We start from the raw sequence: 14,761 nt of genomic DNA, 5'->3' as shown, positions 1-14,761 counted from the left end.
AGTACTGGCGTAGCAATGTTGGTAAATGACCCCCAATGTTTTTATATCTCAGATCTCAAAAAATCACAGGAATTATGAAATGTAGAGAATTACCGTGACACGACAGCTCCTTCCTATCCTCTGTATTGTAAGCCGAAAGTGTGTGAAATAATTGCACAATATTACTGATAAAATCTCGGCGTTCAGAGCTAAAATAGGAAGAAGTAGGTGTAAAATGCAATTAATCTTTTTGTTCTCACACAAAACTGCCGAGCTTTGTGATTTCACGGGTACATGCTAAATTCAGCCCCATGCTGGGCACCTGCTTCTCCTGGAGCGAGCAAAATTAGAGGGCATTGTGAAGTGAGCTGTAGTCTGTGAACACATGCTGATCTCATTAATATTTCAGGTTACGAACCGCCCCCTTACCTGCGCTAGCCGCTCACAATGCATCAGTACACCATGGTGGCCGTATACACGGCACGTTCAGTATTCCTCAGCTGCAGCCTAGATATAACTAAAATCCAAAGTATCCGAAAAATTAATAAAAACTCTGTTTGCACATTACGCAACAATGTCCATTTTTTGGGAAAATTGGGTGATAACCAATATGGCGGACATTGCTTTGATGCTACTCAGGTTACCCAGTCTCCTGCAATCAATATTGCTTTAGGGCTCATGACCGTTGGATGTTTTGGGGTCCGCAAATTGCAGATCTGCGAAACACAGATACCGGCCATAATAGAACAGTCCTATCCTTGTCCGTAATACGGACAATTATAGGACATGTTCTAATTTTTTGCAGGACGGCCATGCGGACATACGGACGCGGAGTCAATTCATTGAAGTGAATGGGTCCGCATACCGGCTGCAAAAAACACGTAATGGACAAAAAATACATTTGTGTGCATGAGCCCTTAGGCTACCTGCACACAGGTGCGGGCTGGATTACAGAAGTTCTGCATACATTTCCGTGCAGATTTCTGTACAAAAAAACGCACCTGTTACTTTCCGTTTTTGGTTCGGATTTAATGCAGTTTTGCCGCAGATCTTCCCTTTGCATTGAAAAGGGTGAATCACACAAAGAATTGACATGGTGAGGATTTCGAAATCCGCACGACGGGTCTATTTCCGCACTGAACAAAAAAAGCAAAGTGTACACGAGATTTGCCTAATCTTATACATTTTGCTGGTTCCGTATTACGCTGCGTTTTTTTCCGCACGCAATATGTGCAGGTATCCTTAGGCGTCATTCCCACCTAGGTGAATCACAGACATGTGCTGTCCAGTGATTTTTTTATTCTTTGTAATACTGTAGATTTTTATTAGCACATAGCGTGCAGCTTTTCAATAATACAGGAAGGAAAAAGGGCAAAAACATGAACTGGTACGACGTAGCTCATACAGAGTCATTGGGCAAACCATCAAAACGGGAACATGCACAAAAAACATTGCGTACAGTAGTACAGGTCCCATAATTATATCCAAAGATGTAGTGCATAAAACTCAGGACTAGGGATAAGACAACTGACAAGACACAAAAGGAAAGGAACAGGTGAGGGGGAGTAAGAGCAGGGATGGTAGGGTGGGAGAGGAGAATGCCAGGTATGTATCCCCAGGGTAGCCATATTGCTTGGAATTGTTCCACGGTGTTGTTAAGGGATGCCGTGGAACATTCCACGGACCCTGGCTACAAGCATGGACTTAGTGGGAGGGGTACTCTGCTTCCAGGATTTAGCGATCAAGGATTTGGCTGCAGTACACAGTGAGAGGAACAGCCTGGAGAAGTGCTTGTTCAACCCTGGAGGTGGTAGGTTAAGTAAGTAGACCTTTGGGTCTAGCAGTACGGGGATCCAAAAAGGGAATGAGCCACATCCCTCACCTCCAGCCAAAATGGGGTGATACTGGAACACGTCCAGAAAATATGGTACAAAGAACACACGTCGTTCAAGCACCGCCAGCAGACGGACGGAACAGTGGGGTTTATGGAATGTAGGTATGGTACCAGTGCATTAGCAGTTTATACTGCGTCTCCTTATACGTGGTGCAGATAGATGACTGGGCTGCCCTATTCCATACAGTCTGCCAGGCATTGCGAGAAAGAGGCGATCCGAGGGCAGTAGCCCATTTATCCATATATGCATGATGTGGGATCTTGCCCTCCGCGGATGTGGCGAAAAGGAAGTAGATGAGAGAGATCAGACCTCTCGTCCTTGTGCCCAGTCGGCACAAGCGCTCAAATGGGGTAGGGAGTGACACCTTAAGCGAACCAAAAGTGGTGCTCACATAGTGACGAACCTGGAGGTAGTGGAGTCCCTCCGTCGCCGGTAATTTCGATTGGTCCTGAAGCTGCGCAAAGGACCTCAGTGTCAGAGTAGAGGCGTCTACAATGTCCGCCAGGTGGAAGAGACCCAACGACGACCAGACCCGGACCATAGGGGCGGTTAAGCTAAAGGGAATAGCTGGGTTGTAAAGAAAGGAGATCATATGGCAGGTGTCCCATATGTGTTTGGTAAAGGCCATAGGCCCCAGGAGGGGAGTGTGGGGGGCTTCGGGGGGCTGCTGCCATAGCAGGGTTTTCGGATGAACTGGGGCAATCCAGAGTTTTTCGATTTCTACCCATTTGGTGTATGCCTGTTGAGACGCCCAAAAAGGAACGACACGCAGATGAGAAGCCCAGTAATAGTGCATGATATTAGGGACTGACGGGCCGCCATAACCTTGCGGGGGATGCGGTGAAGTTTACAATGCCATATGAAGTCGAGAATGGTCTATTGGAGGAGGCGTAGTTCTGACATAGGGATTCGTACTGGGAGAGTCTCAAAGTAATAAATCAATTTTGGAAGGTGGGACATCTTTACCGCTGCTATGCGGCCCAGCAACGATACGTATAGGGGTTTCGATTTTTTGAGGAGGGACTTAAGTTCACGAAAGAGGGGAGGTAAGTTACTGAAGTACAGTAAGGAATAGGTAATATAAACCCCTAGGTACTTCAGCGTGGTATCCGATCATCGATAAGGGAAATTGCTCTGGAGCAATGTTAGATCACGGGCGGGTATAAGGACAGGTAGGGCCTCCGTCTTGGAAGCATTGACCTTGTATCCCGAAAGGTCGCCGTAGTGAGATAAGGCCTTTTGTAGGTTTGGTAGTGTAATGTGGGGATTGGTCAGGGTGAGGAGGACATCGTTTGCGTAAAGTGAGATCTTAAATTCCTTGTCCCGTACTTTGAGTCCCTGAATATCAGGGTTCAGTCGTATGTGTGCTGCAAGGAGTTCTATACACAATGCATGGACCAGGCTGGGGAGCCACACATTCAGGGAGCGGCGAGAATACGGGTGAAAATTTTAAGGTAGATCGGTCTATAATTAGCACAGTCCTGAGGGTCTTTACCCGTCTTGTGGATGACTACAATATGGGATGCCAGCATAGACGGAGGGATTGGGGAACCCAGTAGAAATGAGTTGAGTAAGGCCAGGAGGTCGGGGGAGAGTTCTAATTGAAACGTTTTGTAGTACAGGTCTGTGAACCCGTCAGGTCCCGGGGATTTGAGCTTTAATCACGTTCCTTAGTTCCTTGGCTGATATGGGGCTGTTCAGAGAGGCGACCTCCTCCGGAGAGAGCTTCGGCAATTTACAAGAGTAATTCCGTATACGGGGTAGAGGGGGTGGGTGCGAGTGTTTATTATACAATTTAGAGTAATAATCACAAAAGCATCGAGCAATCGCTGTATTGAGGACAGCCAGCTGTGTCTTTCACCGCCTGAGGAGCACGTTTGGAGGCAGCATCCCATAATTGACGGGCCAAGATAGTGTGGGCTTTATTTCCTTTTTTGTAATATCGCTGGTTGGAGTAAAGCAGCATGCGTTCCACAGTATGCATGAGGCATCTCTTAGTTTCGAGTGGGCCTCCACAAGCTCCCGGAGAAGGGAAAGACTCTGCTTATGGCTTAGTCGCGATTGTTGCAAAGTAATTTGTGCCGTGAGGTCCTGAACCCGGCGTGTTCTATTTTCTTTAAGTCACTAGGCCAGTGCAATACATTGGCCCTGAACTACCGCCTTATATGCTTCCCAGAGCACAGCCCGGGACGACACCGAGCCAGTGTTTTCACTAAAGAACGTGCGGATGTATCCCCCAACGTCCACGCGGGTGAACGGTGATTTCAGTAGGAAGTCGTTTAAGCGCCAATGACAAGTGCATTGTGGTACAGGTTGAGAAGAAAGGGTGAGGGTGACGGGGGCGTGATCTGACCAGGAGATAAGTCCAATGGAAACATTACACATCATCTTCAGAGTCAGAGCATTGCCAAAAAAGTTATCTATCTGGGTGTGCAGTTTATGGGGAGGCGAATAGAAGGTAAACATTCTACCCGAGGGGTTGTCCACCCTCCACAGGTCGTAAAGGGCAAAACGCCTGATCACGCTACGAAAGTTCCTAGCCAGGCGGCACTGGGAGGAGGGCGGGGTTGAGAAGGGACAACCGGTCCGCATTCTCAGAGAAAAGTATATTAAAATCCCCACTCAGGATCCACGCAGCCGGAGGCAGACCTTGGAGTTTGCGTAGGACCCGACGCACAAACGGGAGCTGGGAGGTGTTGGGGGAATGACATAGCGGCCAGCAGGGTCTATGTGGGAGGAGGATACTGAAATGGGACAGGAGGCTGACAACAATATGGCAACACGACTATGATTAGCTAAGAAGGCATGCAGATAGTAGTGCTTGGCAAAGCTAAAGGATCCTGTCTGGTAGAAGTGGGTCTTCTGAAGAAAGGCCACATCTGCCCGTAGGTTGCGGAGCTCCCGGAGCACCAAACGCCTCTTCGCATTAGAGCCCAGTCCCCAGTCCCTTTCACACGGGCGAGATTTCCGCGCGGGTGCAATGCGTGAGGTGAACGCATTGCCCCCGCACTGAATCCGGACCCATTCATTCTATGGGGCTGTGCACATGAGCGGTGATTTTCACACATCACTTGTGCGTTGCGCGAAAATTGCAGCATGCTCTATTTTGTGCGTTTTTCACGCAACGCAGGCCCCATAGAAGTGAATGGGGCTGCGTGAAAATCGCAAGCATCCGCAAGCAAGTGCGATGGGGACCCGATCATTATTATTTTCCCTTATAACATGGTTATAAGGGAAAATAATAGCATTCTGAATACAGAATGCATAGTACAATAGGGCTGGAGGGGTTAAAAAAAAAATAATAATAATTTAACTCACCTTAATCCACTTGTTCGCGCAGCCCGGCATCTCTTCTGTCTTCATCTGTGAGGAATAGGACCTTTGATGACGTCACTACGCTCATCACATTATCCATCACCATGGTGATGGATCATGTGAATGACCATGTGATGAGTGTAGTGACGTCATCAAAGGTCCTTTTCTTCACAGATGAAGACAGAAGAGATGCCGGCTGCGCGAACAAGTGGATTAAGGTGAGTTAAATTATTTTATTTTTTTAACCCCTCCAGCCCTATTGTACTATGCATTCTGTATTCAGAATGCTATTATTTTCCCTTATAACCATGTTATAAGGGGAAATAATACAATCTACACTACAACTAACCCAAACCTGAACTTCTGTGAAGAAGTTTGGGTCTGGGTACCACATTCAGTTTTTTATCACGCGCGTGCAAAACACATTGCACCTGCGCAATACAAACGGAACGCAATCGCAGTCAAAACTGACTGCAATTGCGTACTTACTCGCGCGAGTTTGCCGCAATGCACCGGGACGCATCCGGACCTTATCCGGACACGCTCGTGTGAAAGAGGCCTAACCATTTAGGTGGGGTGAGCAGCAAAGTGTCTTACCAGCTATGAAGGTAGTAGCAGAAGGGCGGGAAGTGACTACTCCAGGGAGGGGGGCCTCTTCCAGACTGCTCTCTGTGGGGTAGGAAAGAGTGGGACCAAGGGAAAGACACGGAGGAGGGTGATGGGAGGATGTGAAACAATAGGGAGTGGGGGAAGACACTGACACCACAAGACTTCACAGAAACAAACAGTAAACTACAATATCTGTAGAAAAAAACTGACTAAAAAAAAAAGTCTGAGAGGGGACCGACCCCTCCGGACCAATAGCCAGCAAGGCGGACTCACTGAACCCCACTGTCTGGGGACTGAACCAGTCATGTCCCGAGAGGGGGAGGTAGAGAACCTGAGCAAAACCAATAGGTCAGGAACAGAAAAAGGAAAAACAATTGTGACCAACAGGCGCCGACTACGCCACTATCATATCTTCCTAGGCCTTGAGTGGGTAAAAAACAGCGAAGTCCCCTAAAAGAGACAAAAAAGAGAACGTCCAGGCACGCCGACGAGTCCATCAGCGATGGGGAGTTGTTCCTCCGGGTTCAGGGAACGCCAATCTAGGTGAAAGGGATACTCCTCCAGGGTCAGCAGTCCTCACTTTAGGAGAGGGCCGTCAACTTCTTTTGTGGCCTCCCGTCGCCTGCCAAGCAAGTGGGGTGGGCAGGGATGTCGTGGCAATCTCCCAGTCAGAGAGGTCAGGTACTGGCAAGTCCAGCGCGGCACAGAATGGGCCGAGGTCAGCGTAGGAGCGTAAAGCCACAGTGCGGCCATTTATCCAGGCGTTCAGGGAAAAGGGAAACCCCCAGCGGTACGGGATCAGATGGTCCCTCAGGGTATCCAGCAGAGGGCGAAGGTGGCGACGTTTCTGCAGCGTAATCCACAACAAGTCCTGGAAAAGCTGGACCTTAGCCCCCGGAAATCCACAAATCAGGAGTTCCTGGCTTTCATCATGATCGCCTCTTTCCGGGTGAAGTCGTAAACGCAGCAAATAATGTCCCTGGGTTGGGGGGTGGATCCATTGGGTCGGAGAGCTCTGTGAGCCCTGTCCAGCTTAGTGGTATGAGATGGGAGGTCCCCCATAATTTTGTTGAAGAGCGCGTCCTGCATGGAGGGGGTAGCCCCTATGTCATCATCCTCGGGTTCCAGAGGAGATGGAGGCAGAGTGCACATCTGGGGGTCCCTTTCTGCAGGGAGAGAGCTTCTTGCCCATGTGGGGGTCTGTGCTGTGGACTCAAGGCCCCTAATGGTGCGGCTTGGTGGCGGAGCTCGGCACTCACACCTCCTTCTCCATGAGCTGCTAGGCCACGCTCCCTGTCCAGCGATTTTAATGTGTTTGTTCACACATCAGTGGCAAATAGCACCACTGGTAGGAGATGCTTTGGAAATAAATTTTTAGCTGAGCAGTGTCTGTGGGATATGGATGACACACGGAGGGCAAAAAACGGACACACGGATCCTTCACAGATGGATGAAAAACGGACACAAAAATGTGAACAATACCTTACGGTGCAACCCCACGATGCGGCTAAGCCATGCCCACCTATACTGCATGGGATTGCGGCAAACCACAAGTACGGATGACGTCCGTGTTTTGCGGAACGGAACGGCTGGCCCCTAATAGAACAGTCTTATCCTTGTTCGTGATGCGGACAATAATAGGACATGTTCTACTTTTTTGCGGAATGGCGTACAGAAACGGAATGCACACAGAGTAACTTCCGTTTTTTTTTGATCCATTGAAATGAATGGTTCCGCATACGGTCTGCAAAAAAATAAAAAAACGGACACGTAAAGAAAATACGTTTGTGTGCATGAGCTCTAACACAGATATGCCAGGAGAGCCATCGTTTCATTTAAAAGCACTTTAAGTCTAATTTCTCTGACTGCAGTCAAAGCTAGAAAATATTGAAGGAACCAAAATACACAAAGCGAATCAAGTTTTTCTTATACAGTAATGGGCAGCTAAAGAGGATTGTTCGTACCTGTGAGCGATGCAGTAATGACTCCTGACACTGAAGCAAGCTATGGTACATAACCTTTACCATAGAAATCAATGAGATCTGCAAAAAAGATCTAATGAGACAATTGTTCTGCGTTTCCAGACCAGCATTAGGGCATGGTCACACATTCAGGTCTTGACGCAGCTCTTGAAGGCAAAGCCAGGAGCGGATTCATAAAAAGAGTAGTAGTATCTGTCCTTAAAGGGGTTGTCTCATTAAGACAATGTATCCCCTACATAAGTGTCTGATTGTAGGGGGGCCGACTGCAGGGGACCACATACTTAAAGGGGTTCTGCACTTTGTTTAAACTGATGATCTATCCTCTGGATAGATCATCAGCATCTGATCGGAGGGGGTCCGACACCCGGGACCCCTGCCAATCAGCTGTTTGAGAAGAACAAATGGTTCTGTTTGGGGGGTTCAGGAATGAGGTCAAAATCCGATGTGGATCATAAAAGGAGTGAAAACTATTAAAGGGGTTGTCCCATAAAGACAACTTATTCCCTGCCCACAGGATAGGGAATAAATATCTGTTCGTTGGGGGGTCAGACCTCTGGGGCCCCTTACCAGTCATGAGAATGAGGACCTGTTCAACCGCATTGGAATGGAGTGGCAAGCTCCATTCAGCTCTATGAGCGCTTGCACTTGGCCGGCCCAGTGACGTCATGACTAGTATCAACTTGCCTGGGCGGAGCTAAGCTGTGTTCACTTGAATGGAGCTTAGCCCCGCCCACGCTAGTTGATACTAGTCGTGACGTCACTGGGCCGGCGATAAACAGTGAGAAGGATGCGGCGCTACTACCAGCGCCGCTGCCTTCTCAAACAGCTGATCGGCGGGGGTCCCGGGATCAGAAGCTGAGGATCTATCCAGAGGATAGATCATCAGTTTAAACAAAGTGCAGAACCCCTTTAACGCCAAGTGCAAGCGCTCATAGAGCTGACTGGAGCCACTGCGTGCTTGCCACTCCATTCCAATGCGGTTGAACAGGTCCTCATTCTCATGACTGGCAAGGGGCCCCAGAGGTCTGACCTCCAACGAACAGATATTTATTCCCTATCCTGTGGGCAGGGGATACGTTGTCTTTATGGGACAACCCCTTTAATAGTTTTCGCTCCTTTTATGATCCACATCGGATTTTGACCTCGTTCCTGAACCCCCCCATACAGAAGCAAGCTCCCCTTGTGGCGGATGCCTCATGGCTAAAAAATCCGCCGCAGGGGAAAACACTCCGATGTGCACGTGGCGACATTGTTTTTTTTCTGCCACCCCTTTCCAGAGCATATCAGAAGTGGGATGTTACTTCTTTGAAGCAGATTTTATCTGAATTCCACATTGACGTAAATGAGGAAGGGCTAAAATAGCTAGTGGGTTTTTTTTTTGTACATTTTTGGCAGCATCCCCACCACCAAAAATGAGCCTGCTGACTTGCCACTCTTTTAGACACGGCGGATGTTAGAGCCTCTGCAAGACTCCTCTGGAACCATTTGGTCTTACACCATGCAAAAGGATCGAGCATGCTGAAACCAAATACCTGCGATCCCCCCCCCAAAAAAAAACATCTGCCATCAGAGAATTTGGACAACTTTCATTAAGGCCTCTTGCACACGAACATATTTTCTTTCCGTGTCCGTTCCGTTTTATTTGCAGACCGTATGCAGAACCATTTACTTCAATGGGTCCGCAAAAAAAAAAAAAAACGGAAGTTACTCCGTGTGCATTCAGTTTCCGTATGTCCGTTCCGCAAAAATATAGAACATGCCCTATTATTGTTCGCTTTACGGAGAAGGATAGTACTGTTCTATGAAGGCCCAGCGTTTCCGTTCCGCAAAATACAGAATGCACACGGATGTCATCCGTTTTTTGAGGACCGCAAAATACATACGGTCGTGTGCAAGAGGCCTAAATGTGTATCAGTACCCTAAGGGCACGGCCACGCGGTCAGGTTTCCTGATGCAATTTTGTTGACCCAAAACCAGGAGTGAATTCAAAAAAGTGGAGAAGTTGTATCTGTCTCTTATACTTTCTCTGCTTTTATGTTCCGCTCCTGATTTTGGCTTCTAAAACCGCACCAGGAACCTGACAGCGTGGTCGTAGGCGCTTAAGGCTAGAGCTACGCATCAAGATCACAAACCTTGCACCAGACATATCTAACAGTGAATGCGAAATGGCAGAAATCCAACAGGTTTGGGTTTCTGCCGCCTGTTTGTGGGCCACAACATGACCATGTTCCTTATCATTAGGTGTAAAGCACTAGCGCGATTCAGTGATCCTGCGTTGCGTGCCCACAAGCTGCCATGTAGCCCTAACCAAGGCCCTCATTAGAATGATTTAAGAGCAAGTATTGGGGCTTTATGCCATTAAATATCTGTCACTACTGATATTTTAGTACCTTAAAAGTATTCATACCCCTTGAACTTTTCCACATTACACCCACAAACTTAAATGTATTTTTGGGGAATTTATGTGATAAAACCAACACAAAGTAGCAAGTATCTGTGATGAGAAAATAAAATGATACACACCATGTGTGGTGTGCATTTGTATTCAGCCCCCTGTACTCGGATACCCCTAATTAAAATCCAGTGACAATCCAATTGCCTTCAGAAGTCACCTAATTAGTCCACCTGTGTGTAATTTATTCTCAGTATAAGGGCTCATGCACACGTCCATTGTGGCCGTATTGCAGCCCACATACGGCGGGTCCGCAATACACGGGGCACCGGGTGTGTACACCCTGCGTTCACTTGAATGGGTCCGCAAATCCGAAGATGTAATGCGGAAGCACGGATCGGAACCCCACGAAAGCACTATGGAGTGCTTCCGTAGTGTTTCTGGCCATGCCTCCGCACCGTAAAAAAGTGCATGCACTACTTTTTTGCGGTGCGGGTCGCGGATCTATTCAAGTGAATGGGTCCACGATTCACATGCGGCTGCCCCACGGTCGGTGCCCATGCATTGCGGACCACAATTTGTGGTCACAGTCGTGTGCATGAGCCCTAACTACCACTGTTCAGAGGTTTGTTAGAGAACATTAGTGATCAAACAGCAGCATGAAAACTAAGGAACACACCAGACAGGTCAGGGATAAAGTTGTGGAGAAGTGAAAAGCAGGGTTAGGTTATAAAAAGCTCTGAACATCTCACGGAGCACTGTTCAATCCATCATCCGAAAATGGAAGGAGTATGGCACAACTGCAAACCTACCGAGACATGGCCGTGCACCTAAACTGACAGCCCAGGCAAGGAGAGCACTATTTAGAGAAGCAGCCAAGAGGCCCATGGTAACTCTGGAGGAGCTGCAGAGATCCACAGCTCAGGTGGGGGAATCTGTCCACAGTACAACTATTAGTCGTGTACCCCACAAATCTGGCCTACATTATTATAGAAGAGTGTCAAGAAGAAAGACCTTTTTCAAAGCAAGCCATAAGAAGTCCAGTTTGCAATTTCACACAAGTCATGTAGGGGGCACAGAAAACATGTGGAAGAAGGTGCTCTGGTCAAACGAGACCAAAGTTGAACATTTTGGCCTAAATGCTATATGTGGCGGAAAACTGACACTGCACATCACCCTGAACACACCATCCCCACCATGGAACATGGTGGTGGCAGCATCATGCTGTGGGGAAGCTTTTCTTTAGCAGGTACAGGGAAGCTGGTCAGAATTGATAGGAAGATGGATGGAGCGAAATACAGGTCAATCCTGGAGGAAAAACCTGGTAGAGGCTGCAAAAGACTTGAGACCGGGGCGGAGGTTCAACTTCCAGCAGGACAACGACCCTAAACATCCATCCAAAGCTGCAATGTAAGGGTTTATATCAAAGCATATTCATGTGTTACAATGGCCCAAAGTCCAGACCTAAATCCCATTGAGAATCTGTGTCAAGACTTGAAAATTATTGTTAACAGACGCTTTCCATTCAATGTGACTGGGCTTGAGCTATTTTGCAAAGAATGGCAAAAAAGGTCAGCCTCTAATGCTAGAGGAACACTGCATTCCAGGTGATTGTGAAGGTCCACCTATTCCTTAACCAGAAGGAAATGATAGAAATGCCAAAGACACAGAAAAGTTAAAGGAATGTTAAACCTAGAAATAAGTTATAAAACAGGAGATATCTCAACCTCACTGCCTGAATGCAGGATTTTCTGCGTGTTCCTGAAACAGTCTTGGAAAAATCTTGCAGAGAACACAAGGTTTAATCTCCTGCTGATCTGCTCCATTTTCAGTTGGTGGACGATGGAGCTTTATATTGGTATTTTGTCCTGCTGCAGACGGGGCAGAGGGCTCTTGCTGCAGCCAGTTAGATTAGGCTACTTAGGGGTATTGTTACCAAATTAGGGTCCATTCACACATCCGCAAATGGGTCCGCATCCGTTCCGCAATATCGGGAACGGGTGCGGACCCAATTATTCTCTATGGGGCCGGAAGAGATGCTGAGAGCACACTATGTGCTCTCCGCATCCGCATTTCCGGAGCGTGACCCCGAACAAAAAATAGAACAGGTCCTATTCTTGTTCGCAATTGCGACAATAGGCAGTTCTATGGGGAGTTCCGGCTGGGTGTATTGCGGATCCGCAATACACTACGGACGTGTGAATGGATCCTTAACCATCTAGGGCTTTATAGGGCCTTAGGCCCCTTTCACACGGGCGAGTATTCCGCGCGAATGCGATGCGTGAGTTGAACGCATTGCACCCGCACTGAATCAGGACCCATTCATTTCTATGGGGCTGTTCACATGAGCGGTGATTTTCACACATCACTTGTGCGTTGCGTGAAAATCACAGCATGCTCTATATTCTGCGTTTTTCACGCAACGCAGGCCCCATAGAAGTGAATGGGGTTGCGTGAAAATCGATTTTCATGCACGGTTGCTAGGAGACAATCGGGATGGGGACCCGATCATTATTATTTTCTCTTATAACATCGTTATAAGGGAAAATAATAGCATTCTGAATACAGAATGCATAGTAAAATAGTGCTGGAGGGGTTAAAAAAAATAAATAATTTAACTCACCTTAGTCCACTTGATCGCGATGATCGGCATCTCCTTCTGTCTCCTTTACTGAACAGGACCTGTGGTGAGCATTCATTACAGGTCAAGGACCTGTGGTGATGTCACTCCGGTCATCACATGATCTTTTACCATGGTGATGGATCATGTGATGACCGGAGTGACGTCACCACAGGTCCTTGACCTGTAATGAATGCTCACCACAGGTCCTGTTCAGTAAAGGAGACAGAAGGAGATGCCGGGCATCGCGATCAAGTGGACTAAGGTGAGTTAAATTTTTTTTTTTTTTAACCCCTCCAGCGCTATTGTACTATGCATTCTGTATTCAGAATGCTATTATTTTCCCTTATAACTATGTTATAAGGGGAAATAATACAATCTACAGAACACCGATCCCAAGCCCGAACTTCTGTGAAGAAGTTTTGCACTCGCGCGGAAAAATCGCGGATGTTCCCGTAACGCACCCGCACATTTTCCCGCAACGCCCATGTGAAAGAGGCCTTATAGGGCAGGCACGAGGACAGGAAATTCCACCACTAGGGGTTGTCCCTGGGGCGAGGTCTAGTTAGGGCCTCTACAGGGAAAGTGTTCCCCGTGTTCCATCATTATTGCCCCTAGGCCGTGCCCCCCTTTCTTTGTTATGCCACACATTTCATTACTTTGGTTATCTATTAGACGCTACATGTACAGTGGTAGCCGGGATATATATATATTTTGTTTGGCCCACGATTATCAATCTTAGTTTTATCTCTATTAAAAGTTACGTTTTAAGGGTCCAATTTTTCTTTTGTTTACTACTTTCACTCTAGTGTTTTTTGCAGATCCATCATGGATCTGCAAAAACGCTTCCGTTACAATAATACAACCGCATGCATCCATAATGAACGGATCCGGTTGTATTATGTCTATAGCCAAGACGGATTAGTCATCAACTCCATTGAAAGTCAATGGGGGACGGATCAGTTTTCTATTGTGTCAGAGAAAACGGATCCGTCCCCATTGACTTACATTGTGTGTCAGGATCCGTCTCGCTCAGCATCCCAGATCGGACAGCAAAATGCCCACCTCCAGAGTGGAATGGAGACGGAACGGAGGAAAACTGATGCATTCTGAGCGGATCCTTTTCCATTCAGAATGCATTAGGGCAAAACTGATCCGTTTTGGACCGCTGGTGAGAGCCCTGAACGGATCTTGCAAACGGAAAGCTAAAATGCTAGTGTGAAGGTAGCCTTACAGCCAGACTCCGGACTCTGAATAGGAGAGGCGGCATGGGATAAGCTCCTGGGACAAAGATTTCTAAATATTTTTCTTGACAAGGTCAAGGTGTCTAAAGTGTTTTTTTTGTAAAAATGAAACAAAAATATGACAAAAAACCATATGCGATTCTCTCATGTGAATTGTAGAAGCCCAGGGCAATATGGCAGCACATTGGGTCCCCTGCTCCTACCTAGTAGGGCCGCTGTATGGTGCTCAGGTCTGTCATTTCCTTAGACCAGGGATGCTCAACCTGCGGCCCTCCAGCTGTTGTAAAACTACAACTCCCATCATTCCCTGACAGCCTACAGAAGGGCATCGTGGGAGTTGTAGTTTTACAACAGCTGGAGGGCCGCAGGTTGAGCATCCGTGACTTAGACCAGTGTTTCCCAACCAGTGTGCCACCAGCTGTTGCAAAACTACAACTCCCAGCATGCCCGGACAGCCTTTGGCTGTGCGGGCATGCTGGGAGTTGTAGTTTTGCAACAGCTGGAGGCACACTGGTTGGGAAACACTGACTTAGACTATGCCTTGTGACAGCATTCCGCAGTCTCAGTTTGTGGAAGGAATGACTCAACTAAATGTAATCATTTTAGGAAAATGCAGAAAGTAAGGTCTCTAAATAACAGAAAATCTGTACCTGCGATCCTGATCCACCTGTAGCCCAGGAAACCGAGCTAAAAACAAGGATGCACCGGAGTAAAGACAAGGATCA

General features: G+C 47.5%; 1 protein-coding gene across 3 annotated transcripts in view; it reads right to left on the bottom strand.

Moving 5' to 3' along the window:
• Positions 1 to 7,846, bottom strand: part of TMEM268 (transmembrane protein 268) — a 92,115-nt gene extending 84,269 nt beyond the window's left edge. For all 3 annotated transcript variants that reach the window (XM_040405192.1, XM_040405195.1, XM_040405194.1), the window contains exon 1: positions 7,763 to 7,846. The gene's annotated coding sequence lies outside the window, so the exon portion shown is untranslated. The remainder of the gene's footprint in view (positions 1 to 7,762) is intronic.
• Between the last annotated feature and the right edge of the window lie 6,915 nt (positions 7,847 to 14,761).

Source organism: Bufo bufo, chromosome 8, assembly GCF_905171765.1.
Source record: "Bufo bufo chromosome 8, aBufBuf1.1, whole genome shotgun sequence".
NCBI classification, from domain to species: domain Eukaryota; kingdom Metazoa; phylum Chordata; class Amphibia; order Anura; family Bufonidae; genus Bufo; species Bufo bufo.
Note: the sequence above shows the minus strand (reverse complement) of the source record. Positions and strands in the feature narration are given on the sequence as shown.